We start from the raw sequence: 25,975 nt of genomic DNA, 5'->3' as shown, positions 1-25,975 counted from the left end.
TTTTATGAATGACAGTTGCTGTTAGAGGATGTTATTTTGAAAGGCTTGCTTAGCTTCCAATAAAGATTGGCAACTATCATCCGTAAAACTAATGCTTCTTGTAGAAACCGTGATATTGTTAAAGCGTTGGTTTTTTCCACTTGCTTACAGGAAATTAAATACGATTTTGGAAAGGTTTCATCGCTAAGTACACTAATCAAAAAGTGCACAATGTATCTTCCTGACGAGTCAGTGGTCTCGTCCACACATATGTAAAAGTAATTATTACCTATTTCGGCTTTTATGTTGTGGATAACTGAGGAGTATAACAACTTGACATTATTTCTCTTTAGAGTTCGTTCACTGGGAATGTTTTGTTTACAATAATTTGTTAAAAAAGAACTAAGTTTTCATTAGATAATTTTGAAAGCGGTATATTAGAAGATACTAATACACGACACAAGTCTTTGTTAAAAATTTCTTGTTTGGTTTGTTTTTTGGAACTTGACTGAAAGCACTTGGACACTGAAGGTTGATATTTTTCACCGGATGTGGTTTTTACTTTTTTAGTTAAATGTTTCGCGGTTCTGACATGCTGATGTATTTGAAATTTTTTTTCAGATGAAATCTAAAAAAGAATATAAATATTCTATAGTTGTACCCATTTTTAAAATCTAAGATTGTAGAAATAAACTAAAAATGAACCGTTTTTGCATAACAATTAAAATATTTAAATGAAATCAAATAAAAATCGGTGTAGTAATCTGGAAAATGTCAAGAAATGTATGTACAAGAAAGAAGAACCCCCAAATATTTACAAGAGGCTCTTGGTCTTTTCTGTTTACATTTAAAGAAAAAATACTGTGAGCATAAATTAAAAGCACCTAATTAAGTTCAATATATATTGTTACGAACATGCTTTCGGCATGGCCCATGTAACGGTTGCATCTCGAAAACGCTTCGAGAACTTTCGCGATGTATCGAGTGCGAGAGAGAACAACCGGTCACGTACGCGAATTAGAGGTGGGACTACTTTGGATTATTCTAGAATAATACTTTTGGTATCTATATGTAACGATGTTATGAGTTAGTTTTAGTTGTTAAGATGTTAACGATCTTTCAGTAGACTATTGAATGATTTGAATTTTAAATAGGTATCCTATTTTTTATCGCAAGGAGTTTAAAAAATGCTTGAAAAAAGAAAAAATACATCGATTTATTGCGAACTAGCGTTGTGTCGGTACTTTTCTTAAATATAATCTCCAATTTTAAAATCTTTGTTTGTACCACCGTGTAAATTTTTAAAATAAAATAAAAAATAATACGTATGTACTTACAGTTTTGCCACAACATGAGCAATAAACTTTATCCATATCCATAGATAGCTCTTTGTAAGGTTTTATCCAAGTTGAAACATTGCTTATTTTCGGCATTTTTAAAGCTCAATAATTATTCACAATTAAAAATACACATTGTTTACGCCTCCAATTTTACAACAAAAGTGAAACCAAGTGAAACTGACCGTCAAAATAAAAATTTTTACCTAGAGACATAAACTGGCAAACACAAACCCTTAATTCCAGGTCAAAACGTGACAAAACTATAAGCCGCTGTCTTTTATTAGTTACTATATCAAGAATTTGAATACCAAGTGATTATAAAACAAAACTAAATATTTGCATTTTCATGCTATCTGTAAGTTTGAATATAAAAATATATAGTTAACACCAAATTTTCAAATTATATGCACTTTATGCTCACTTTTATAAAAATATGCAAAATTGGACATTTTTGCGTTTTTTATGCATTATATGCAATATATGCAATTTGTATATTTGCCTAAGTCTAGTCATGATCAAAGACAGCGCAGTAATAACGTTTTAGAAGGTTGGAATCATCGTCTGAATACATTAATAAGACCACATCCCAATGTATTCCAATTAGTGAAGTGCCTGGTTAAAGAAGCAGAATATTGTGATCACGTATTATGATCGATTTACTTTCAATCTAGAAGGAAAGCGGCGCAAGAAAATATATATTAATCTTGATGAAAGAATATCCAAAACTTTACAGAAATATAAAGATACAAGGGACTTAAGGTTGTGTTTAAGGACATTGGCATATATCCAGAAGCTGCAATAAATAGACAATTTTTTATTCCCAAGAATTGTATTGAAAGTTTGAAAAAAAAAACAAAAAAATTAAAAAAAAACAAAAAAAAAATTAACAAATTAAAAAAAAAACGAAAAAAAATGAAAAAATAAAAACAAACATCTTCTCAACACGCCAATGTTTATATTATGTATAAACTATGACAGTCCTAAGCCTGAATGAAAGTGTGAAGGGAAGATGGTTTATTTTTATTTTTTTATAGTTTTATGATTTTTTAAAACTAATTTTACTAGCCTAACCGTTACCTGATCGTTATGGTAGAATAAAATTAAACGTCGATTATAAGAGAGCGCAAAACGGTCGATATAAGAAAATAATTAGCTATACACCTTCATTAAGAAAGTGTTAGAGCGCAAACCGGCCGATTTCAGGTAAGGGCGCAAAACGGTCGAGCGCATATCGGCCGACACCTGTGTTTATTACTTATTGGTTTTTAATAATAGGGGGTCTAAAATTTTAATTTTTATTTTCTTCTCTGAATTCTTTTTGTGAAGTCTCGTCCATGATATACTATTAATGTGTTTGTTTATTAAGTCGGCTACAGACACAACTGCAAGCTTGTCCAGCATGCTTGTTCAATCCTCTCGTACAAGCATGCTTGAGTGTCTGTAGGGAAATGTGGTGCAAGCTTTGTGATTGTACAAGCGGCTTGAGGATTGAAAGGATCTTAATTATGCATGCTTGAAGTAAGCGTGCTTGCGCAAGTAAAACGGTACGTGTGTTATGAGTCAAAAACTTCAGAAAAATTCCAAAAAAGCATTTCGATTTTTAGGCATTTTCCACGTTAAAAATGATAATAATACCTATGCCATTCGAAAGAACGGAAAAAACCCATAAAAAACATTGGTTTAAAGTTGGCCAAAAATTTCCGACATAACCTAACATATCACTGAAAATTTCAAATATTTTTCCTGGGTTCAATTTTCAAGCTAAATATGCTTCAAGCTTTCATGGATTTTTCAGATTTTTGCAGCAATACAGCGTCTAAAATTTATTTTTAATACGTTTTTTCTCATAACGAACCCCCAGAGGCACCTAGGGACTTGAAAATTTAACTGAGTGAGTTTTTTTAAGTGTTCAAGATTTCCAAGCTTGAACAAGTTGGCGTCCGTTGTGTTGCTTTGTGAGGTAGCATTTATGTAATTTTCGTCATGACTAGTAATCTCAAAAAGGTTAACCATGAAGTATTGGAAGAGTTTATTCAAGAATAGCAAAATCAGCCATGTCTTTGGCACGTTAAATCCAAAGATTATTATAACAAAGCAAAGAGGGATGCAGCATAGAAAATAGTATTAGAAAAATCTAGGTTAATTGACGTTAATGTCGACAAGGAGGCAGTTGTTAAAAAAAGAATCTCCTTACGGACTAATTAAAGAAGAGAAAAGAAAAAATTTGAAGATGCGGACCACTCTGGAATAGGTAAGTCTAGTAAGCTAACATGAGAATAGGTTTTCCTTTTCATCAACCATTGTTTACACTACACCGCAGGATTTTTTATTCGGGATTTTCTTTTTTTCATAAGAACAAAAGCGGTCAAAGCGAGCATATCGTCGTCCGAGCTAGACATATTTTATTAAACTATGTTCTATGCTCTATTTTTATCAAGCATGCTTGTACGTGTGGTGCCAAAGGCAAATTGTGCATACTTGTATAAAAAGATTGAACAAACATGCTGGGCAAGCTTGCAGTGTCTGTAGCCGCCTTAAGAATAGTTTTCAGCTTTGTATAGTAAATTAAATGACTAAATCAAATATCAAATGTCTAGTAGTGCTACTCACTGGTTGTAAAAGTGAATTGTTGCCAGTCGGATGGTCTGATTGATTGATTATGATTCATTAATTAGCACAAAGCAGTTTCGGAGTGGTTTCAGACATACAGCTTGTTTAACAAATGGTTTTAGACTAATTTGGCACTTAACGAATTGCACAGTTTTAAAAATATGCAACGAGCTATTATTATAATCTATATTCTACTCCAAAAACGATGTAGGGAATGTATTTTCTGTTGAACTTTTGAAAGTATGTTAAATGGAATGAAAAGTTTAAACAAAATGGTTATTTTTAACGTATAAACAATGTGCATCTAACAAATCGACGATTTTCTTTTAAAAAGCTTATTTTTCTTCCATTGGTATAGTCAGTTGACTAGCAAAGCCATTCCAATGTATATAATTTTTGTACAATAGCTTCTATACCTCTTTTAATTGCTGTTTTTAGAAACAGTGTATTTATTTTCGATTTAGTAACTATTATCATATTAATTTGCATGTACAAACAATTTTCTGAGTAAACTTCACCTGGAATAACAGTTTGTATGGTGGGAAGGATAAAATAATTTTGCGAAACTCGCAACTTTAATAATATTATAAACTAGTTGGTCACAAAGTGTGCTTTTATCAACTCCAATAACGTTAATACGAATTCTGAGTTTTATACATTGTTAATTGGAGAAAATTAAAAGGGCCTTTCCACTGGCCAGCTGCGTCTAGAACTTTAATGGAAAAGCAAAGTGTAGAATAATGTACGTTGGTGACTGGTTATTGAAGTTGTTCAGAGTTTGGACTGGTAATAGTAAAAAAACTTATATAAAGTAATAATGAAAAAGTTTTGAATTTGAGTTTTGTAAAAGTTTTGAGGATCGGTACTCCGTATACGGCTAGGGCTGAGGATATTTACTCGAATTCGTTTTATTTTGGGGTTACATGTATTAGGACTCGACTGCTGAGAGAATAATAAATGGAATTAGGGTTGTTCAACTAATTATTGATGACTATTTGAAGTGTATACCACAGAAAAATATCCCGTGTTTCAGTTTTCAGTCAGAGAACTTTAGTGATGTTAACTTAGCTATTTCAGAAATAAAAAATAGTAACAGCAAAGATCATGGTGGGATAAAGTGTTTGGACAACAAAAATGCAGATTGTGAGTTCTTATTACTTATAAGTGATATACACTATAGTAGTAAGTAATGTACACTACAGTACTTATTTCCCTAAAATTAGTCATTATAATTAATTTTTAGTCATTAGATATTTGAGTTGCATTCAATAGAGGTTGATTTCAGACCGGGGTTTTCGAAAGATAACGGTGCTATTTATGGGCAGTAAATGGACATCTTTAAAAAGGGATTATAATTATATTGCTAAATGGATTTTTTATTACTGTAGAAATTTGCAAAGTGATCATAAAAATAATATCGTGAGGAAGGATCGTAGAGAAATAAGTGACATAATGTTTTTCACGTAATAATAAATTTACACGTTAAAGCATTTTGACACATTACACGGCAAAAACTTTTGTATTACTGAATCGAGCCCACGTTGAGCACCAAAAATACTTTAACATAATACATAGTGAATCGAACTATTAGTATAAAGCAAAATATAAATTTTGCACGTTACAAATTATTCCTATATTCCGTCTAATTTTTCGATTTGTTTTTTGTTTTCCATTTCGATTTCCATATCGACTTTACAGCTTGTCATGTCATTCTTTATACATAATTTAAATAGAGTTTCTGATAGTAAACAATCCTAGAGTTATCTTTTAGTGACAGGAAACGGGTCCGATCTATTTTTAGTGCTCTTCTTCAATTTTTTTATATGTTCTGTATAACTTCTTTGTATGTGCTGTATTTGCTAGTCTTCGTCAGTTGTTCTATCTACGAAAACTATATAAAGGGATAGATTTCTGGCCTTAAGTTTTTCCATTAGATGTCGCAGTACAAATATCTGTACAAAATCTTCCTGCATTGGAGTTCTATAGCACTATACTGAAAAATATGAGTTTTTTTTGGCCTTATGGAAAATACTACAACTAACGTCTTACCATTTCGGATTCACACAACACTGAAAAAGGTTGTTTAGATTTTCCGTTTAGTATGTTTGAAAAATTCTCATAAAATAGATCTAATAGTTGGATTTCGACTACCTATATAGAGAATAGAACCAACGTTCTACGGCAGTATGATTTTTTGTTGGGAGATGGCTTGAAATAAAAAATTTATGACTTCTTGATTATACCGACATTGAAACATCCAGTGGTTAAGGTCGTCATAACTGCCATTACGTTCACACATATCAGTTTCGGAAAGTTTTATTTTATATAGGTAAGCGTTTACTGTAGCATGTCCAAAAAGGCATCTAACGTACATAATATAAATTTTCCGGGAGATGGAGTTTCTGTCATTTGGGGGAGTAGATGGAAGAAATTGATATATACTGCAGTATGTATTTTTGCTGCTGTTAGTAAAGGATTGCTACTCAATTTCCCCATTATGTATAACATGTTTCTTCCTAGCTGAAACTAAATCCCATTTGGGCAACTCGTTGTATTCTATACCCACTAAAGTAGCGTCTTTAGTCAAATGGTCTACTTTTCATTGCCTGGAATATTAGAGTGACCTTTAACCCACACAAAGTTAACAATTCTTTTTAGAGAAGTAAGGATCCTTAGCTTTTCAAGCGCATCTACAATTAGTCTGTTGGCATATATATATATATATATATATATATATATATATATATATATATATATATATATATATATTTAGAGAAGGGTCTTAATGCGAGGAGGACGGAGTGTGAGAAATATATTCTGCTATTAATTATCCAATCCAAGGCCTTAATTTTAATTTGTACTAAAAATAATCTTGAATATTGTACCAGCAGGCGATTTTGAGCCATCGGTGTAGATTTTACAAGAATATTTACAGTCTTCCAGCTTGTTCTGTACTGCTAAATCTTCGTGAACAATTGAAATAGATGAAGTAATTACTACAGCAGGTTTATATTCATATAGTATGTCCTAATTGGAGCCAAAGAATGGTATCCCTTCTCCATTGAATGAATATTGTGATAAATTTTGAAAAGCAGCAGCTAGAGTTGGAGAGTTTTCATTTGCCCACTATTTGTTTGTTAGATTTTCAACAGAGAGACAAGATATTTTTTGTAATAAGCTGTTTTGATTATTAAACTGGCATTTAAGAATAAATTTTTCTGCCAAAAATAGACGTCTTAAATGTAAAGGTGGCTCGTTACATTCTGCCAAAACGGCTGGTGTGGGAGTAGATTTGAGAGCTCCTAGGTTTGTATTGTATTCGATCCAATTTAATCAAACGAGATTTTGTCGCTGATTCATAGAAAAAGCTTCCCTAGTCCAAAATTTAACTGATATATATGCTCTGTAAAATAATACGTTTATTTTCGGATCTGCTCCCCAATCGTATCGAGTAACGGTCTTAAAAATATTAAGGCTTTTTTCACATTTGGTAATGCAATTATTAATATGCTCGTTCCAGGTTAATTTTGAATCCAAGGTAACACCTAGGTATGTAAAACTGTTATTTACAGGAACTTCAAGCTGGGAGAATTTTAACGTACTAACTTTTGGTAACCTTTGTCTCGAAAAAAATACTACAACTGACTTCTTAGGTGAGATGTCAAGCCCATAACTATCAAAATACTTTTTGCAATAAGACATATTTACTTTAAGGGCATTAATACATTGTTGAAAACATAGAAACAGAAGTCATCAGCATATTGTAAAATATTACACTGCATTCCCATAGTATGTAAGTTTGATGAATACAAGTTAAATAGTAAGGGACTAAGAACTGAGCCCTGAGGTAACCCTTTGTTAACTATCCTTGGGCCAATCAGTGAATTATTTAAACGAATATGGACTTGTCTAGATATCAGATTATTTGTTTGCCTTTCTTTATTTACTTCTCTATTCGAATTACAATGGCTTTGTATTAAGTATTTAACTTATGTTCAGTTTAATTATTGTTAATAGTTCTCCTTGTCTTAAAATTTTCTTATTTTTTACTCTACAGTTTTTTTCGATTTTTGTCATTTTCTTAATTAAATTAACTATTTTAATCTTTATTTTCTATCAACACGAAATAGACGAAAAGTACGAAAATTCTTTCTGTGCGTTATAATCCTCTTAAAAGCTTCCACGAAGACACTTCGAGTTTAATAGTTTGAATAGTCTAAAGAAAAACTAATTAGGATGGTTTTGGCTCCAGTGTTAATAGCTAGAAAACGGCTCAGTGGAAAATAACTGGAAGTTGCGTCGTCACTCTTCGATATCGTATAATTTGTTGACGAGTCCTGAATGCTCAAACAGCACTCGCGGTAATCTCGGGAACTAATCAAAGTTTATATTTAACGGCGTTCTGGAATCCACTGGAATGGTAATGTTGAGTTCTATGTTCAGAATGGCGTGAACTTATAGCAATTTCAACAAAAAAGTTTATAAGTGTTAATAAAAAATTCGTTTATTTAAAGTATGTGTTGTATTTTGTGTTTCTTACGCCTTTTTATGAAGTTAGGAGATAAATTCTATAACAAAAACTTTGTAGTAAATTTCCTTTACTTCCTAAAATATTTTAATGTTAAACAGCGATTCAAAGTTAAGTCTGTTATGCCGCAAGGTAGCGTGATTAGCCCTGTTTTATATTTATTATTTACTGCTGACCTACCAATTACCAGATTAACCACAGTTGCTTAAATAACTTTGCACTTCTTATGAAAGGATTATCATTTTGTTCCTCTCCGTCATACTCATTATTCTGCCTCTACTCTAAATTTGGGTTCGTGTAAGGGTTTGAACATGACTCTGTCTGTTTTTCAATGTGCCTCCGGTAAGTTGTCGTTCCATCGTTTTCGTGGTCTTCCTACTGATCGTCTTCCTATTGGGGAACCGTCTCTTGCCATCTTTACTACTCTATTTGTTGTCATTTGGCTTATATGATCGTTTTACTCCACTCTTCTATTTCTTACCGAGTTCTTGATGTTCTCCACCTTGCATCTACGTCATATATCTGTACTTCTAGCTTAGTCCCATAGTGTCTTACCATCAATTTTTCTAAGTTTTTTCATCTCTGCTGTTTCTAACATCCTTTTTGTCCTCTCTGTGTCAGGTCTTGTTTCTGCCGCGTATGTCATTATTGGTCTGATGAATGTTTTGTAAATTCTACGTTTCGTTTCTTTCCCGATATTTTTATTTCTCCATATTGTTTTATTTATTGTTTTATTTGATCTTTCACTTCGGTTTCGAGCTTTCCGTAGCTAGATAATGTGATACCTAGATATTTAAACTCCATCACTTGTTCTATTATCAACATGATAAATTTTCTGGCGGTTATGTTAAATTGGTGCAGCATACGTTGTAAATCATCTTCACGTTGAGAGTAGTATTGCGTCGTCTGCATAGCAGATTATTTTAATATGTTTTTCTCCCATTTGGTATCCTTTTTTAGTTCTTACTTTTTTTATTATTTCCTCCATAATCAGGTTGAACAATAGAGGACTCAGGGAATCTCCCTGTCTTATCCTATTGCCAGCTTCAATAGGGTCGGTTAGTTCTTCTTCTACTTTTACTTTTATTGTGTTGTTTTGGTAGATATTTTCGATCATTTTGATTATTCCTAGAGATAGAGGTTCACATAATTATTGCGTGGTATATAAATTCCAAATCCGGATTGGTTAGTTTGTAGATCGATAGATCCATCTGTATATACATAAGTATGATTACTATAATATATATTACACCATATTTTGCTAAAAATATTTCATTAGATTCCATTTCGTATTTTGCATATTCTAGGCTTTTCATTGTAATAGGATATAAAAGAGTATTTCTTTCTAATTCATATATGGGATTAATTTTATATCCGATTATATTTTTTGATTTTTTGAGTATGTCTGTATATGCTAATGAGTAGTCCGGTATAGCTTTATTCTTCCAAAATTGGTTATTAGCATTTATAGCTTCATTTAACTTATTTTTAAACTTCTTATAACTACAATATTTTGTTCAGACATTTGTTTCAATATGTATTTATGAGCCAATATTTCCCTTCTTACTTTTAGTGTGGATACTAAACATTCCGGTTTCTTAATATTGTTCTGAAGCTATTTTCTTGTGGCATTTTAAATTAATTTATATTTAAATGGGAATAAGCCACATTAAAGGTTAAAATACGTTTATTGACGTTTCAATTTCCACTTCGGAAATCGTTCTCAAAATACAAACATTAGTTTTTATAATATTTTTATAACAAAATACTAATGTTTGTATTTTGAGAACGATTTCCGAAGTGGAAATTGAAATGTCAATAAACGTATTTTAACCTTTAATGTGGCTTATTCCCATTTAAATATAAACTAAACATTCCGCTTGTAATATTAAAATTGGTGTAGAACGTAGACAATCTGTTATAATCCTTAAGGCCACATTTTGTACTTCTTCTTTAGGCTTTTACTGCAAGGGTTTAAAAGATTGGCTGCATAATCTAAATTAGATCTTACTATTCCTTTGTATAAGATTAAAAGAATGGAGTTTGGATCAGCTTTTGGACCCCTTTTGTACCACAAATTGATCTGATTACATTAATTCCTTTGTGTGCTTTAGCTATCAACGCATGTATTTGAATTGTCATATTTAAGTTACACTGTAGATGGAACTCCAAATACTTTATTTCATTTCTTTAATAGTTAGTAATATTAAATATTACTTAATTTTTAAGTAATATTTCCTAATAATTATAACCCACAGTTTGGAGTTGCAAACACTTGGAGGTTACTCCAGGCATTGCCTGTAGTAAACTATTAGTAAAATTGTATCAAAACATTTTTTCCATTGTAAACGTTTTGATTGCAAAATTTATATTTATAACTCTCCCACAATACCAAATAAAGTGAAGAAAAATTGTTTAAGTTCAGTTTCAGTTTTTCTGAAGTTACTAAAACTTTACATTAGAAAATTAGACCTTTGCAGAGCCAAAAACCTGTTTGTTCAGTTTTAATATTACTTCTTGTAATACCTTTACCATATTACGAAGATTCCTTGTCTTATCAAACAACTTGTAACGCCTACACTACTCGTAGAATTACTTCTGTACATTTACAATTAATCCGCAGAGATATTTTATCAACCTCTTTTGGTAATCCAATACCGTTCCATTTCTCGCCTGTGGAGTCTTGCAGAGATGGAACAATGAGTGATTTTATGTAACAGTGACAAATCAGTATTCCTCCATTTATTTTATTCTTTTTCTTTTTCTTCTTCTTCAGTAGCTTTACAACTTGGGGTGAGTCTTCGCCGCATCTACTATGGCCCTCCATCCTCTACGATCTTGCGCTTCTATTTCCCATTGTTGTACCCCAATTCTAAATAAATCGGCTTCAACATCATCCTTCCATCTTTTTCTCGGTCGGCCTACTGATCTTTTACCATCTGGTCTTTCAAAAAACACTGTCTTTAACACTCTGTCATCCTCTCTGGTCGTATCACGTGACCTGCCCATGTTATTTGGTTTGCCTTAATATGTCTAACTATGTTTTCAGTTCCATACAGAGTCACCAATTAAACATTGCGGCGTCTTCTCCAATCCCCTGTGAATTCATCTCTTTGAGGGCCAAATATTATTCTGAGAACCTTTCTTTCAAATACTAGAAGCTTATTGATTTCCCGCTGGTTGAGAGTCCATGTTTCACTGCCATATTGTAATAATTGGGCGAATAATCGACTTGTACAGTGTTAATTTAGATTTTCTTTTTAGCAGCTTCGATCTTTATAATGTTGAAAGGGAGTATAATGCTCTATTTCCCGCAGCTATCCTTGCTGAGACCTCTTTTTCTAAGTGGTTGTCCGCTGTGATCATCGCTTCCAGGTATTTAAACTCCTTTACTACTTCGAAGTAGTGATCATTAATACTGATGTTCTGCCTAACTCTTGGTCTTGGATTTTTTCCTCCTCGAGCTGTGAAAACACCTCTCTCACGTCTCTTATAGAATGCGTGACTGCATCTATATCATCAGCAAAGGCCAGCAACAGTTTTGATCCTTGATCAGCAAATCCTTCTGTCAGCTCAGACGATATTTTACTTATTGCATATTCTAAAGCAAAATTGAACAGCAACGTTGACAATTGGTCCCCCTGCCTAAGTCCTGAATTTATACCAAATGACATCGATGTTCTGCTTCCTATCTTTACTTGTGCATATGAGTCTGTCGGGCACATTTGCGTTAATTTAACTAATTTTCTTGGTATTCCCATTTCTAACATTGCTATCCACAATTTGCTTCTTTTTATAGAATCATATGCTTGCTGGAAATCTATGAAAATTTGGTGCACATCGCGGTTGAATTCCCAGTTTTTCTCTAATATTTGTCGGATGGTAAATATCTGATCTATAGTTGACCTTTCAGCACGAAAGCCGCATTGGTAGTCGTCTAGAATATCTTCCGAGTATAGTATGAGTCTCTTTAGCAAGATAATTGATAGCACTTTATATGATGTGCTAATAAGCGATATGCCTCTATAATTTCGGAATTGTTCTTTGTTTCCTTTCTTATATATGGAAATTATAACGCTTCCACTCCATTCTTTAGGCATTTTCTGTTGTTGTCATACTCTCAGAATGATGTCATACAATTTTTGGTGTAAATGGTTTCCTCCTTTTTTTAACAACTCTCCATTTATGCCATCATTTCCTGGTGCTTTATGGTCTTTTTATTTTATTCGCTATTTTTTATTTAAATATCGTTTTATAACCCACGTATTTTCTTTCTCTACGATCTTCTAGGTTGATCTCTTCTTTATATGGTGCACCTTTCACCAGATCAGATTTAGTTCTCAAATTGCTGTTCTTGTTTCCCCTACCATTTGTTTAACCTCTTAGTCTGTTGACACTTTTTTTCTTATTGTAAATTCCATGTAATTGTGTTTATTCACGATTAGCGATATTTAAGCTCATGTGCAATCACAACCTGATCATATGCAATGCTTAGCATGTCTTGGTATTCGTTCTACACTATTAATTCGCTATTGTATTTTTAGTCCACCCATGTTTTCAGTCTGCAAAACATTCTTGCAAGAGATCTTTGCTATATTGAAGTTTCGTATAATTGTCGTTCACATGTTTTTATATAAATTCTGAGTCTTAACTTAAGTACCTTGTTTTTTATTTTTTTTTAATACGGGAAAACTGTAGCATTTTTGTTCCGTATATTATAAAAAAATTTGCGTCTTACAAATCTTCTCTTCTTTTTCTTCTTCTAACAAGGAAGAACACTTAGAATTTCGAACGAGAATAAAAAAAAATCTAAATGTTCATTTACAAAGCCAAATTTAAATCGGGTAAAAGCAATAGCGTTTTTTTTTAATATATTTTCTCTGTAAATCTTATAAGTTCCTATTAAACATTTTAAGTATTGCGTTTTAAATCTTCGAAGAGAACAAACATGGTCCAATTATTTATTTACATTGGCAAATGCCGCTTGCAAGCCGATATAATTTGAGGTCCAAGATTAAGGGAATTTTTAGTTCCCTTTAATTCTCGAACGCTGCGGCAAATTTTAGTTCCATTTACACCGTCAGAGAGTGAAGTCAAAGTCTTCAGCCTTCTTCTTCTTTAAGTTCCATCTTCTATCGAAGGTTAGAAATTATTATAGCCATGCGGACCCTGCTGGCTGCCGCTCTAAATAGTTTTGCACAACTGCATTCAAACCATTCCCTTAAATTCTTATGCCACGATATTCTTCGTCTTCCCACATTTCGCTTTCCTCGAATTTTGTTAGTCAGTGAGGTGGTACAGAGATTTTTGCCGCCAGTAAAAGCGTCGCCGATACTAACGATCCCGCTACGATGCTTGGGTGCACAGTTGCCTACTATAGTTGTAAAAAATTGCGAAGGGTTCCCATTGGAATCGTCTCCTGAAAGAACCCTGCTTTTCCAATATAGGCGTTGGCAGTTTTTGTGTTTTAATTTTGAGAAATCTATTATGGTTTCCTTTTTATGGTATTAATCAATTCCATGGATTTCTATTTTAGTTCAAAACCAGTCCTGGGATGTAGTTCACTCAATTATTCCTTATTGAAAGGATTTGTTAAATTTACTAAATAAATTAAAAAGCAGAATAAGATGAAAAGTTCACGAGTTTTATTGTAAAAATATCATATACTAACACACAAGTTTTGGATGCAATTAATGAAGATCTGTATCTTGGGACAGATAAAACTTTGGTAAACTCTGACATGATGATAGAAAAGCAACTTTTATTGATACTGAGGACTTTTTTTTGTTGGTGACGGAGATAACTCTAGGAGTAGACAAGGAAGGTTACTCCGAGCTATTCGACATTGGCGATCACCATTACGAAGCTTCTAGATCTTCAGCCACATGAAATAATTGTCATGTATTTAATATCTGAGTACATTCACGAATGTTTTTAACCAAGAAACCTGATTTCTTTCCAAACCCCTACGGCCTTCTATTTCGCCTTTAAGGATCAGTTTTAGGTGTTTACAGTTGTCCTAGATAAGACATTTTCCGGTGTTGAATAGTCTTTAGCAATTCTCTATCTTTGTTCAACCTTCTTAGTACTTCCTCATGAGTATTTCTTGCTGTCCAAGGTATTTTCAGTATCCGTCTATAAATCCACATTTCCAATTCTTTAATTCTGTTCATACTTGATACTTTTAGTGTTCATTCTTCTGTTCCATACAAAAGTATAGACCAAATATAGCACTTAACCATTCTTTGTCTTAGTTCTAAACCGAGATGATTATTGCAAAGAAATGTCTTTATTTTCATAAAAGTAGTAACTTGATAAAGTATTTCTAAAACCAAATTGGGTATCTTCGAGTTTTCTTCACATTTGAGTCTAATTCTGTTGTGGAGTATGCTTAGGAAAATCCTAAAGAGTGTGGTTTATTAGCATAATTAATGGATATTCTGAGCATTTTCTTTGGATTTTTATGGTATATTAACAAAGATGGACTTGGGCCAGTTTGAGGGAATCATTCCAGTGTTATATATTGCATTAAAAAGTCTTACAAGTATTTTTATGTTATCTTCATCTATAAGCTTCAACAACTCAGTTGGTGTATCTGGACCATAAGCTTTTCTAATTTTACATTTTTTAAATGTATGTTCTACCTCTGATTTCATAATTTCTGGGCCGTCAGTACAATTTTGGTAGGATTTGGTAATAATATTTCTGTCTCTATTATGTCATTCTCTTCTTATTTCGTTCTCATTTACAATAATTTTGTTGTTATTGAAAAACTAGTACAGAGGGAACTCGTTTTTTAAATATGTTGCTTATTTCTTTTACTTTTTTTGTGCATATTCAAAAAATTCGTGCTTAGATATCACATCCTTAATTTTCTCGCACCGTTCTCTCATCCATTTTTCTTTGGTTAAATTTATCTCCCGTTTATTTCTTCTCTAAAGATGTCTATGTATATTCTGTTTCATTCGATTTTATCGATATTACACCACATACATTGTTGATAGCATAAGATATATATAGACGTAGAAAAAACGTTTAACATAGTGTATTATTGATATAAAAGCAAAAGGTAGGTTGATTGCTAAAAGATTATAATCTTTTAAATTGCTCATCGTATTTTCTATAGATTTTGTCTGTAAACTAAAGAATGCGTATTTAAAAACTGCTACATAGGCTTCACAATGTTGCCATGATATCAAAGTAACAATAATTATTTCAACGATCCAACAATAATTCATAAGTAACGATTCATTCAGGAACGACATATTTCCCACCTCTAGTACCTAGTGTTAGAAAATCCTACACGGGGATATCGCCGTTCTTGATTATTTTTTCAGTGCAGTCTTGTAATTTAAAACCAATTACAAAGTTTACGTCACATAAATTTACCTGAGAGCAAAGTTATATTTAGCAGCAGCCTCAAGTTACTCAGTGTCACTTTTATTTTCAGATATGGCCTCAGGTGGGTGCTTGCTCCGGAGAGGTTTGGATTTAATTATAAGTGATCATTTTTTAATACCTTCGGGATAAATTGTACTTTAAATATAGACACTAAAACTTCAAATGATGAATGTACATGAGAAAGCTGGTAAAGTTTTTGATATCTTTACAATTTTGTCTTATGCGATTTCCATTTATTTCATATTAATAATGATATAATCTGGCAAGAGAAGGAACTTCAGATAACTTACATAGGAAATAAAAATTCAAAACACTGAAATGACACTGAAGATGAACTGAAAGAATTTTATTAACAAAGCAGCTCATAATAGCAGGCAGTATATTTAAACATAAGAAGATAGACAAAAAAGCATGGAGATCTCCGGGAGGAAAGTGTAAGAACCAAATCAATTACGTATTATTACAGTCAAAATGAAAAACCTACGAGAAGTAGATGTGGGATCACACCACATGCAATAATAACCGAACTGACAAGGAGACATAGGGGAATCTAACGGGGGGCGATTGCCCCCCCCCCCTCTCAAACCAACTGACATAATTTTTTTAACTCAGCTCAGGTTATATTAGAAACTTTTAAAAAAGCAACTTTCGATGTTAAGTATTGCGTAGGCTTATGTCAGACTGAAATAATCAGTTTATTATTATTTATTGTTGCAGTTATAGTACTTTTTAACGTCAGAAATTAATATGTATAATAAACCATACGCCTAATCATAGGTACGCTTAAGGAATGACCAATTGACAGTAAGTTTTTTCTTTCCCTCTCTCCCTCTCTCTCTCTCTCTCTCTCTCTCTCTCTCTCTCTCTCTCTCTACCTGTCTCTCTTTATTTCTCACTCTCTCAATATTAAATACATATTAGAGGGTGAAAGAAAGATATAAAATTAAAATACTGGCAAAATAAATTACTACTGATGCGCAACTTCGATGATAAATTATTAAACGAAGAGCTTGATCTAAAACCAGAAAGAACCAAGTACGTAATGAAAATTAAAACGAAGGGAGTTGCTTAAGGATTGCGATTAAATAACAAAAGATTAACCAATTGGACGATTAATATCTCTGGACAAGTTGTTTTTTCTTTGTGTGTGACAGAAAAATTTTAATGAAATCTAAAAACGTATTCAGACAAACAGAAATTAAACGAAAGGTGCGATAGAGTTGTGTATTTGTTGCCACACCTATTAGTACAGTGAAATAAGCAAAGAAAAGACCCTGTTTGGGGCTGTGACAAATCCAGGAATCTGAAATTTTATTAAGGTATTATAGGCATATACAGTCCATCTAATTTACAAACCGTTGCACGTCATTATCTACGTCAGAGATTGAAGTTAACATAGTTGCCAAAGTATAAAAAATTCCTGAATCCATTTTAAATCAAATAGGTCACATAATTATTGCAAAAGTGTACAACAAAATAAATTAATATTTAATGTAAATAATAGAAACAAAACAAGAGTTAAAAAATAATCTTGTTAAAAACAATTCGAGCCGCTTGTTTAAAAAACAACATAGTTTAATTAATATAAATAATAAAAACAAAACTAAAGTGTCAACACCGCAACTGTCGAATAAGTGTTACAAATTTACGCCAAAATTCCACCTTCGTTCGATTACAGTTACAGTGTGTTCCGAACAAATGTTCTTCATAAAAATGCTTTATAATGCATTTATACAAATTAAATGAAACATATTATTGTGTATTTCTTTAAGTTAACATTAATAGAAATCTTTAAATATTATTTCTACGCGTATATAATAAAATATGTCTAGTGGCTGTAATGCCAGTGTACTCGGCAAAGTGATTATAAAAAAGAACACACACCTACCGCCTAAATATTTCGTGTTGGTATCATGTGACGTCACGTGCTATGACGCTGATGACGTGCAAACGGTTTGTAAATTAGATGGATTGTATGTATAAAGAAAACCTTATACGTTTTTCTGCAGAGATTTCGGTTTCTTTTGTTATTTATTAACAATTTAGCGTAAATAATGCCATTTTTTTCGATTTTTTCTTATTCCTATTAAAAAGCTTAATATATGAGATAATATTTCAAAACTTTATCTTTTAAATCACAAAAAAACATTCAAATGGCGATTGCTAAAAGTTGCAAAAGTAATTTATTGCTTCGAAAAATCAAAAATACTGCAAAATCGTTAATTGTTTATAATTATTGCAAAAATATACCTAAATATATGTTATTGTGGCCAAAGTTGGATATTGTGGTCGTTAACCAACCCTAAAAATTTTAGATCGATCCATCAATCAGTTTAAAAGATATTTTATTTGTTTATCCAAGAGATCTTTTTTGCATTAACATTAATCAGAAAATAATAAAGATACGGTATTTTTGCAAATACTAAATGAAAGTTTAGGAGTTAAACTATCAATATGTATCAAAAAAGGTTATAAAAAATCATTTTTATAGCTAAAGTTGGAAGGTGGCAGAACTCGTGGCTGAAAGACCTGACGAAATGGTTTGACCGCTCAATCCGCAGAAATTTTTCATGTAGTAGTTTCCAAAGCTACAATTGCCATTTGGATTGCCAACCTTCGAGAGGGCGCAATAAGAAGATGAAGAAATTATGAAAAGAGCTCTCGAGGCAAAAACAGCTGCTTAATGGATCACCAATTCACAATATAAGGTACTCTGACGATCCCATTCTATTGGCAGAATGTCACCACTAACTACTATTTGAGTATGAAGAAGAATATGGGCTATCAACAAACAGAAAGAGACCAACGATTACTCCAAGGAAATCAAAGTTCGAATAGAAAAGGCATGGATCTTTAATTAAATGAAAAAGGTACAATCAAACTGGACTTAAGAGTTTGATTAACAAAATATTCTTCTTCTTTTTCTAGTGCCAATTTCACTAATGGAGGTTGGCTATAACCATTACAAATTCGTCTCTATCTTCTGCTTTCCTTAAAAGCGTCTTTGTGTTTACCCGGCCCAGTCGCGAATGTTTCTCAGCCAAATTATTTGTCGTATACCAGGATCCCCTTTTTCCTTCGATTTTACCCTTACAGCTGCAACAACTCGTACTTCTCATTTCTAAGTATGTGCTCCAACTATGCTATCTTTCTTCTTTTAATGGTGGTCAAAAGTTCTTTGCCAATCAAAAATTCTCTTATAAAAATCCACATCTCAAAAGCTTCCAGCTTTCTCATCAAGTCAACATTAATACTCCAAGCATAGGCACAACAAAGAAGAATAGAGTAAATATAAAATTATTTTACCATTCGATATCAGATTTGCAGATTGAGACTTCGGTTATTTAGATTTTGATTAGTTAGAAATTTCCTCATCTTCAAAAAGGCTGCTCTTGATCGAATTTCTGATTTAGATCTTCAGTAATCCACTTCGAAAGTACTTCATTGTGTCCACTCGTTTAATATCTTCATATTCTGATAACCATGTTTTTTTATATTTATTGTTAAACCAAACTGTTCCCTATCATCACAAATTGTGTTTAGTAGCGTCTGCAGGTCTTTCTCACTTTCAGCGATAAAACTGTATCGTTGGCAAACGAATGTTATTTATATTTTCACCATTTATCTTGATCCCTTCTGTACAGTTTTTACTCTTAACTCTTTAGAGTATATATTAAATAGGTAATGGTGAAAGTACACAACCTTGTCTCACACCTCTACTTATCTGTTGCGCATTCGTGCTAGTTCGGTATTTCTTGAGTCATCCAAGGTTTTCGGCTTTCTTCTTTCTTTTGTAGAGTCTCGATCTGTGTCTTTATAACAGAATCTTTGATTTTGCTCCACTTAATTGTTCACATTTCGGCTTTCTTCTTTCTTTTGTAGAGTCTCGATCTGTGTCTTCATAACAGAATCTTTGATTTTGCTCCACTTAATTGTTCACATTCTCAGTGTTTACATTTGCTAAACTCTGCTCTACGAAATGGAAACGCAGACCCTTTATTCGGAAACTACTATGAAATTACTACTATGAAAAGAGATACTTGCTTCTGGTTATGATTAAACAAAGAAATATCAAGAGCAAAATAAGCATACGAAGAAGAAGAATCTCGTGGCTTCGTAACTTGAGGGATTAGTACGGATGCATATAAATCTAACTATTCATAGCAACCGTATCTAAGATCAGAATAGATGATTGCCAAACTCTGTCGATGAGATAGCACATACACAAAAAATATTCTTTCAATATAAAAACCATAGAATGTACTATGATGATATACAGCAGTGACTCTTAGTACAGCAAAGAGAACAACTAAACAAGAGTAAAATTTATAAAGACTGTAATAAGTTTAACATGGATGTATGCGTAAAAACAAACACACAAGAAAAATCAATAAAAAGCTTGGAATTAAATTTTATATAAAAAAAGGTTCCAATCTTTTTAAATACAAAACCAAAAATTTCGAATAAGAATCGGCAAAATCAAGAATGAAACATGAGTACATCGAAAAATCATAAAGGAGATGTAATGATCTGGAGATTTACTAAGAAAATATGACTAATTGCATATAAAAAGGTGAAGAAAGTCTTATAAGAAAAAATAATTTATTATAATAAATAATAACTCTATTAGATGATAATTATCAAGGGCATATGACTCAATGCTTCTTTAAAGAATGTATTGGGCAGTTATGAACACCCTTTCATTACTAAAAACAGACAAAACAAGGAGGACTTTGCCGAAATTATCGCTAAGCTTCAATAATAAGGAAGGGACCTTAAGAAAAAGAACTTAATGAAGAAACCACAAGGCAAATCCTACAACAAAAGACAAATTACAGTCTAAGGGAAAAACCCAGTGATGAAAGATTTAAAATGAATATTGCAAATATTTAAAATGAATAATTCTGAAAAAAAAAAGAGTACACGACACTTATAAGACACATTATATACAATATACATGCCCTATTCTCATTCATGATCATTGTCTACTTTGTTTTCTGAGAAAAACATTAATATATGATTAAAATCGCTACTCTAGCTGCATAGTCGAATAAAAATGCAAATATATTCATACATTATAAGTCATACTGATTTGAGCACGGTTATAATTACTTATCATCTATAAAGGATACATCATGCACCGACTGTATATAGACAAAAATCATTTCCTTGCACTTATAAGGCTGGGTTATTCACCTCTTACGGTAAAACACAATGTACATATGACTGGCAAGACTATACACACAGGTAACTTGTCATCTTAATAAAACAACGAAAGGAGGCTGTTATTTACACGACTGAGAACTAAGATGTACCGCTATCAAGCAACACATTACTTTATTTATTGTTTCTTAAAGCGCTATTTTGTTTTAAAACGTTGGTACCTGTTAAATTTCGAAGTGGACGATTCCTCAACGGTTATTTATGGACCAAAGACTTCGATGGTCGAGCAGACGCTAAACCCAGCAATTATTCCACAATGAAAACAAACACAATGCACTTTTTCACACACGAACAGTGCAGAAAGGCGATTTTTTCGGTACACAGAGCACTAGACCCGGCTGACAGAGAGATATTTTCACTTTGTGTAGGTAAGTACCTAACTTCTTGGAGATTGTGAATTGTGGTACTGGTGCTCAAGGTGCACCGATCGGACATGCGCACGCCGAACAGTTATTCCACTAAGCCAAGACAGGTTTACAATGCAAAATACGTAACAGGTGATTCGTACTGGGTGCTCTGTGGATGAATACAATTAGAAGTATGAGTATAGAAACGAAATTGAGCTGCTTAAAAAAATAAAGCTTTAATATTATAGAAAATTATGCAAAGCGCACAGGGATAAATTTAAAGTTTAATTTTGCAATAGTTCATTTATTATATTTGTAAATGTTCTGCAAGAATTTCAATTTATTAATAATAAAAGAACTATGAAAAATATACAGGTTTGGTCAATACTTTAATTGGTTTGCCGCTATTTGCTTGTGACATCTTAATGCAATTTATACTATTTTTATTGGGAATAAGCCAAAATTTTATTTTAAAATTATTTAAAAGTATTTTGATGTACATGATGCGTAGATTATTGTAACCACTGCTAAGCTAATTCTAGATATGTTCGAAAACATCCATGATCCACAAGAAATCCACGATATTCCACTCATCACATCCGTGGATCAAGATCGTTGTTCTTCTTCTTCTTCCTTCTTGTATGTAGGCTTTAAAGCCTGTTTCTTCTTCAATATTAGCCTCCTAAATTGTTTAAATTATCGCACTATCTTTTTCTTGGTCTGCCAATACTTCTTCGTCCATTTGGTGACTTATCTCGTGCTATTCGTACTATCCTATCCTCTGCCATTGTTCGTTCCACTCCTGTTTCCGTTTTGTCACCCATCCATTTATGTCTTCTATATTGCATGCTCTTCTTATGTTTTGGCTTCTCTCCCTATTCGACAGACTTTTCCCTGATATTCGTCGGAGTATTTTTATCTCTGTTGTTTCTAGTAGTCGTCTCATTTTAGATGTATCAGGTCTTGTCTCCGCCATATATGTTAATACAATTGCAGAGAATATAATTAAATATCTTCCCATGTCGATGTCCTCTTCAATTATAGACAGTATCCTTCTCCGAGCAAGTCCGTTTTTTTATACTTTCTCCTTCCCGTTTTAGAAGCTCGTTGATTATTCCGTTTGTCCTGATGACTTTCTATTTTTGAGTGAATTTATGACTATCTCTGCTTCCTGAAAACTGATTTCTATTTCGTGTCTTAACTCTGAAAGTGAATATAAAACTGAACCCTCCCCCAAAATATTGAAGTCAGAAGTTGTAAGAGCAATCAAACAGAGCAAATGGGGAAAAGCACCAGGCCCAGACGACATATACATAGAGGTTCTAACAATGTTGAGTGAAGACAATATAGACGCCTTGGTAGATCTTTTTAATGACATTTATGGGTTCGGTCAAATACCACAGGATTGGCTTCAATCAACATTTATACCAATCCCAAAAAAGCCAAACGCTAATAGTTCGAACAATTTCGAATGATCAGCTTATTCATCCAGGTCCTAAAACTCTTCTTAAAGATAATTCACACAAGAATATACAACAGATGTGAAAGAGACATTAGCCCCACACAGTTCGGTTTCAGACAAGGATTTGGCACAAGAGAAGCACTTTATAGTTTAACTGTCTTACTTCAGAAATGCAGAGATCAGCAAAAATGTGTCTTCCTATGCTTTATAGATAACTAGAAAGCGTCCGATTGTGTTAATCATTCAGAATTAGTAAGATTGCTCCAGAAACGTTCGATAGATGAAAATGATCTTAAAATTATAAAGAACCTTCAATATGAATCAAGTGGCATCTGTGAGAGTAGGACTGGAATCTACATCATATTTCTCAATCGAAAAAGTTGTACGACAGGGTTTTGTCCTGTCACCCCTCCTTTTTATTCTTTACTCTGAAACGATTTTCGATAGAGCCTTAGGTGACACTGAAGATGGAATCAAAATCAACGAACAGACTATTAGTAATCTTCGCTATAGTGATGATACAATCATAATAGCTGATAGCCAAGAAACGCTACAACGACTAATAGATAGAATAAACACTGAAGGAGAACGACTGGGCTTGAAGATTAATATAGACAAGAAGAAGGTAATAGTGGTTAGTAGAACACGAAATATACAATTAAATATAAAAGTAAACAATACAAACATCCAAAAGGTCCCCAAGTTCAGATATCTCGGTAGTTGGATAACTGAAGATCTAGATCCAGACATAGAGATACGTAGCAGGATTGAGCAAGCCAGAACAGCATTTACTAATATGAGAACCTTGCTAAGTAACAACAGTCTTAACTTAACGCTTCGATATCGCTTTGTAAAATGTTGCATTTACTCCATACTGCTATATAGTGTAGTGGACCATAAAGGCCAATGTGATGAACCGATTGGTGGCCTTTGAAATGTGGGTATTTAAAAGACTACTTAAAATTCCCTGGACAGATCACACAACAAATGACGAAGTATTAAATCGAATGGGCAGAGAACGAGAATTGCTGCCAATAATAAAAAGAAGAAAAACTGCTTATCTGGGTCATATATTTCGAAATTCCAAGTACCAGTTCTTAAAGCTTATTATGGAAGGGAAGATAGAAGGAAAACGAGGCATCGGAAGAAAGAAATACTCATGGCTTAAAACATAAGGGATTGAACAAACCTCAATGCCCATGCACTCTCTAGAGCCACACAAGACCAAGAGGAGTATGCCAGAATTGTCGCCAACATCTAATAATTGGATAGGGCACCACAAGAAAAAGAATGTTATATTAGAAATATTTATTTGTTTAGACCTTGACAAAAGGTTCGTCCTCGTTTCTATTGTAAATTTATGAAAAAAATTGATCTAAAATTAATTCCAGAACCACTTAAGATCCATCCAATGACAGAGTATAATGGAACAAACACCAGATTAAGATTATTATTTCCAAAAACGAAAGGATTGGTGGTGCAAACAGCACCTGTTGTAGATTATGATTGTCACAAAATATTGAAGTCAGAAGTTGTAAGAGCAATCAAACAGAGCAAATGGGGAAAAGCACCAGGCTCAGACGACATATACATAGAGGTTCTAACAATGTTGAGTGAAGACAATATAGACGCCTTGGTAGATCTTTTTAATGACATTTATGGGTTCGGTCAAATACCACAGGATTGGCTTCAATCAACATTTATACCAATCCCAAAAAAGCCAAACGCTAATAGTTCAAACAATTTCGAATGATCAGCTTATTCATCCAGGTCCTAAAACTCTTCTTAAAGAAAATTCACACAAGAATATACAACAGATGTGAAAGAGACATTAGCCCCACACAGTTCGGTTTCAGACAAGGATTTGGCACAAGAGAAGCACTTTATAGCTTAACTGCCTTACTTCAGAAATGCAGAGATCAGCAAAAAGATGTCTTCCTATGCTTTATAGATAACTAGAAAGCGTTCGATTGTGTTAATCATTCAGAATTAGTAAGATTGGTCTAGGAACGTTCGATAGATGAGAATGACCTTAAAATTATAAAGATCTGTGAGAGTAGGACTGAAATCTACATCATATTTCTCAATCGAAAAAGGTGTACGACAGGGTTTTGTCCTGTCACCCCTCCTTTTTAATCTTTACTCTGAAACGATTTTCGATAGAGCCTTAGGTGAAACTGAAGATGGAATCAAAATCAACGAACAGACTATTAGTAATCTTCGCTATAGTGATGATACAATCATAATAGCTGATAGCCAAGAAACGCTACAACGACTAATAGATAGAATAAACACTGAAGGAGAACGACTGGGCTTGAAGATTAATATAGACAAGAAGAAGGTATTAGTGGTTAGTAGAACACGAAATATGCAGTTAAATATAAAAGTAAACAATAAGAACATCCAAAAGGTCCCCAAGTTCAGATATCTCGGTATTTGGATAACTGAAGATCTAGATCCAGACATAGAGATACGTAGCAGGATTGAGCAAGCCAGAACAGCATTTACTGATATGAGAACCTTGCTAAGTAACAGCAGTCTTAACTTAACGCTTCGATATCGCTTTGTAAAATGTTACATTTACTCCATACTGCTATATGGTGTAGAAACCTGGACCATAAAGGCCAATGTGATGAACCATTTGGAGGCCTTTGAAATGTGGGTATTTAGAAGACTACTTCAAATTCCCTGGACAGATCACACAACAAATGTCGAAGTATTAAATCGAATGGGCAGAGAACGAGAATTGCTGCCAATAATAAAAAGAAGAAAACTGCTTATCTAGGTCATATATTTCGAAATTCCAAGTACCAGTTCTTAAAGCTTATTATGGAAGGGAAGAAGCAGGAAAACGAGGCATCGGAAGAAAGACATACTCATGGCTTAAAAACATAAGGGATTGAACAAACCTCAATGCCCATGCACTCTTTAGAGCCACACAAGACCGAGAAGAGTATGCCAGAATTGTCGCCAACATCTACTAATTGGATAGGGCACCACAAGAACAAGAATGTTATATTAGAAATATTTATTTGTTTAGACCTTGACAAAATTAAGATTATTATTTCCAAAAACGAAAGGGTTA

The 25,975-nt window shown here is 33.0% G+C and overlaps 1 protein-coding gene across 5 annotated transcripts in view; it reads right to left on the bottom strand.

The window, feature by feature from the left end:
- btsz (bitesize) overlaps positions 1-25,975 on the bottom strand; it is a 513,708-nt gene that overhangs the window by 371,744 nt on the left and 115,989 nt on the right. Inside the window, exon 1 of one of the 5 annotated variants that reach the window (XM_072528869.1) lies at positions 21,243-21,472. The exons of the other annotated variants lie outside the window; for them this stretch is intronic. The gene's annotated coding sequence lies outside the window, so the exon portion shown is untranslated. Of the gene's footprint in view, positions 1-21,242; positions 21,473-25,975 lie in introns of those variants that run through there. 5 annotated transcript variants of the gene reach the window in all.

Source organism: Diabrotica undecimpunctata, chromosome 4 (assembly GCF_040954645.1).
Source record: "Diabrotica undecimpunctata isolate CICGRU chromosome 4, icDiaUnde3, whole genome shotgun sequence".
Classification (NCBI taxonomy): domain Eukaryota; kingdom Metazoa; phylum Arthropoda; class Insecta; order Coleoptera; family Chrysomelidae; genus Diabrotica; species Diabrotica undecimpunctata.
This window is presented reverse-complemented; position numbering and strand designations above follow the sequence as displayed.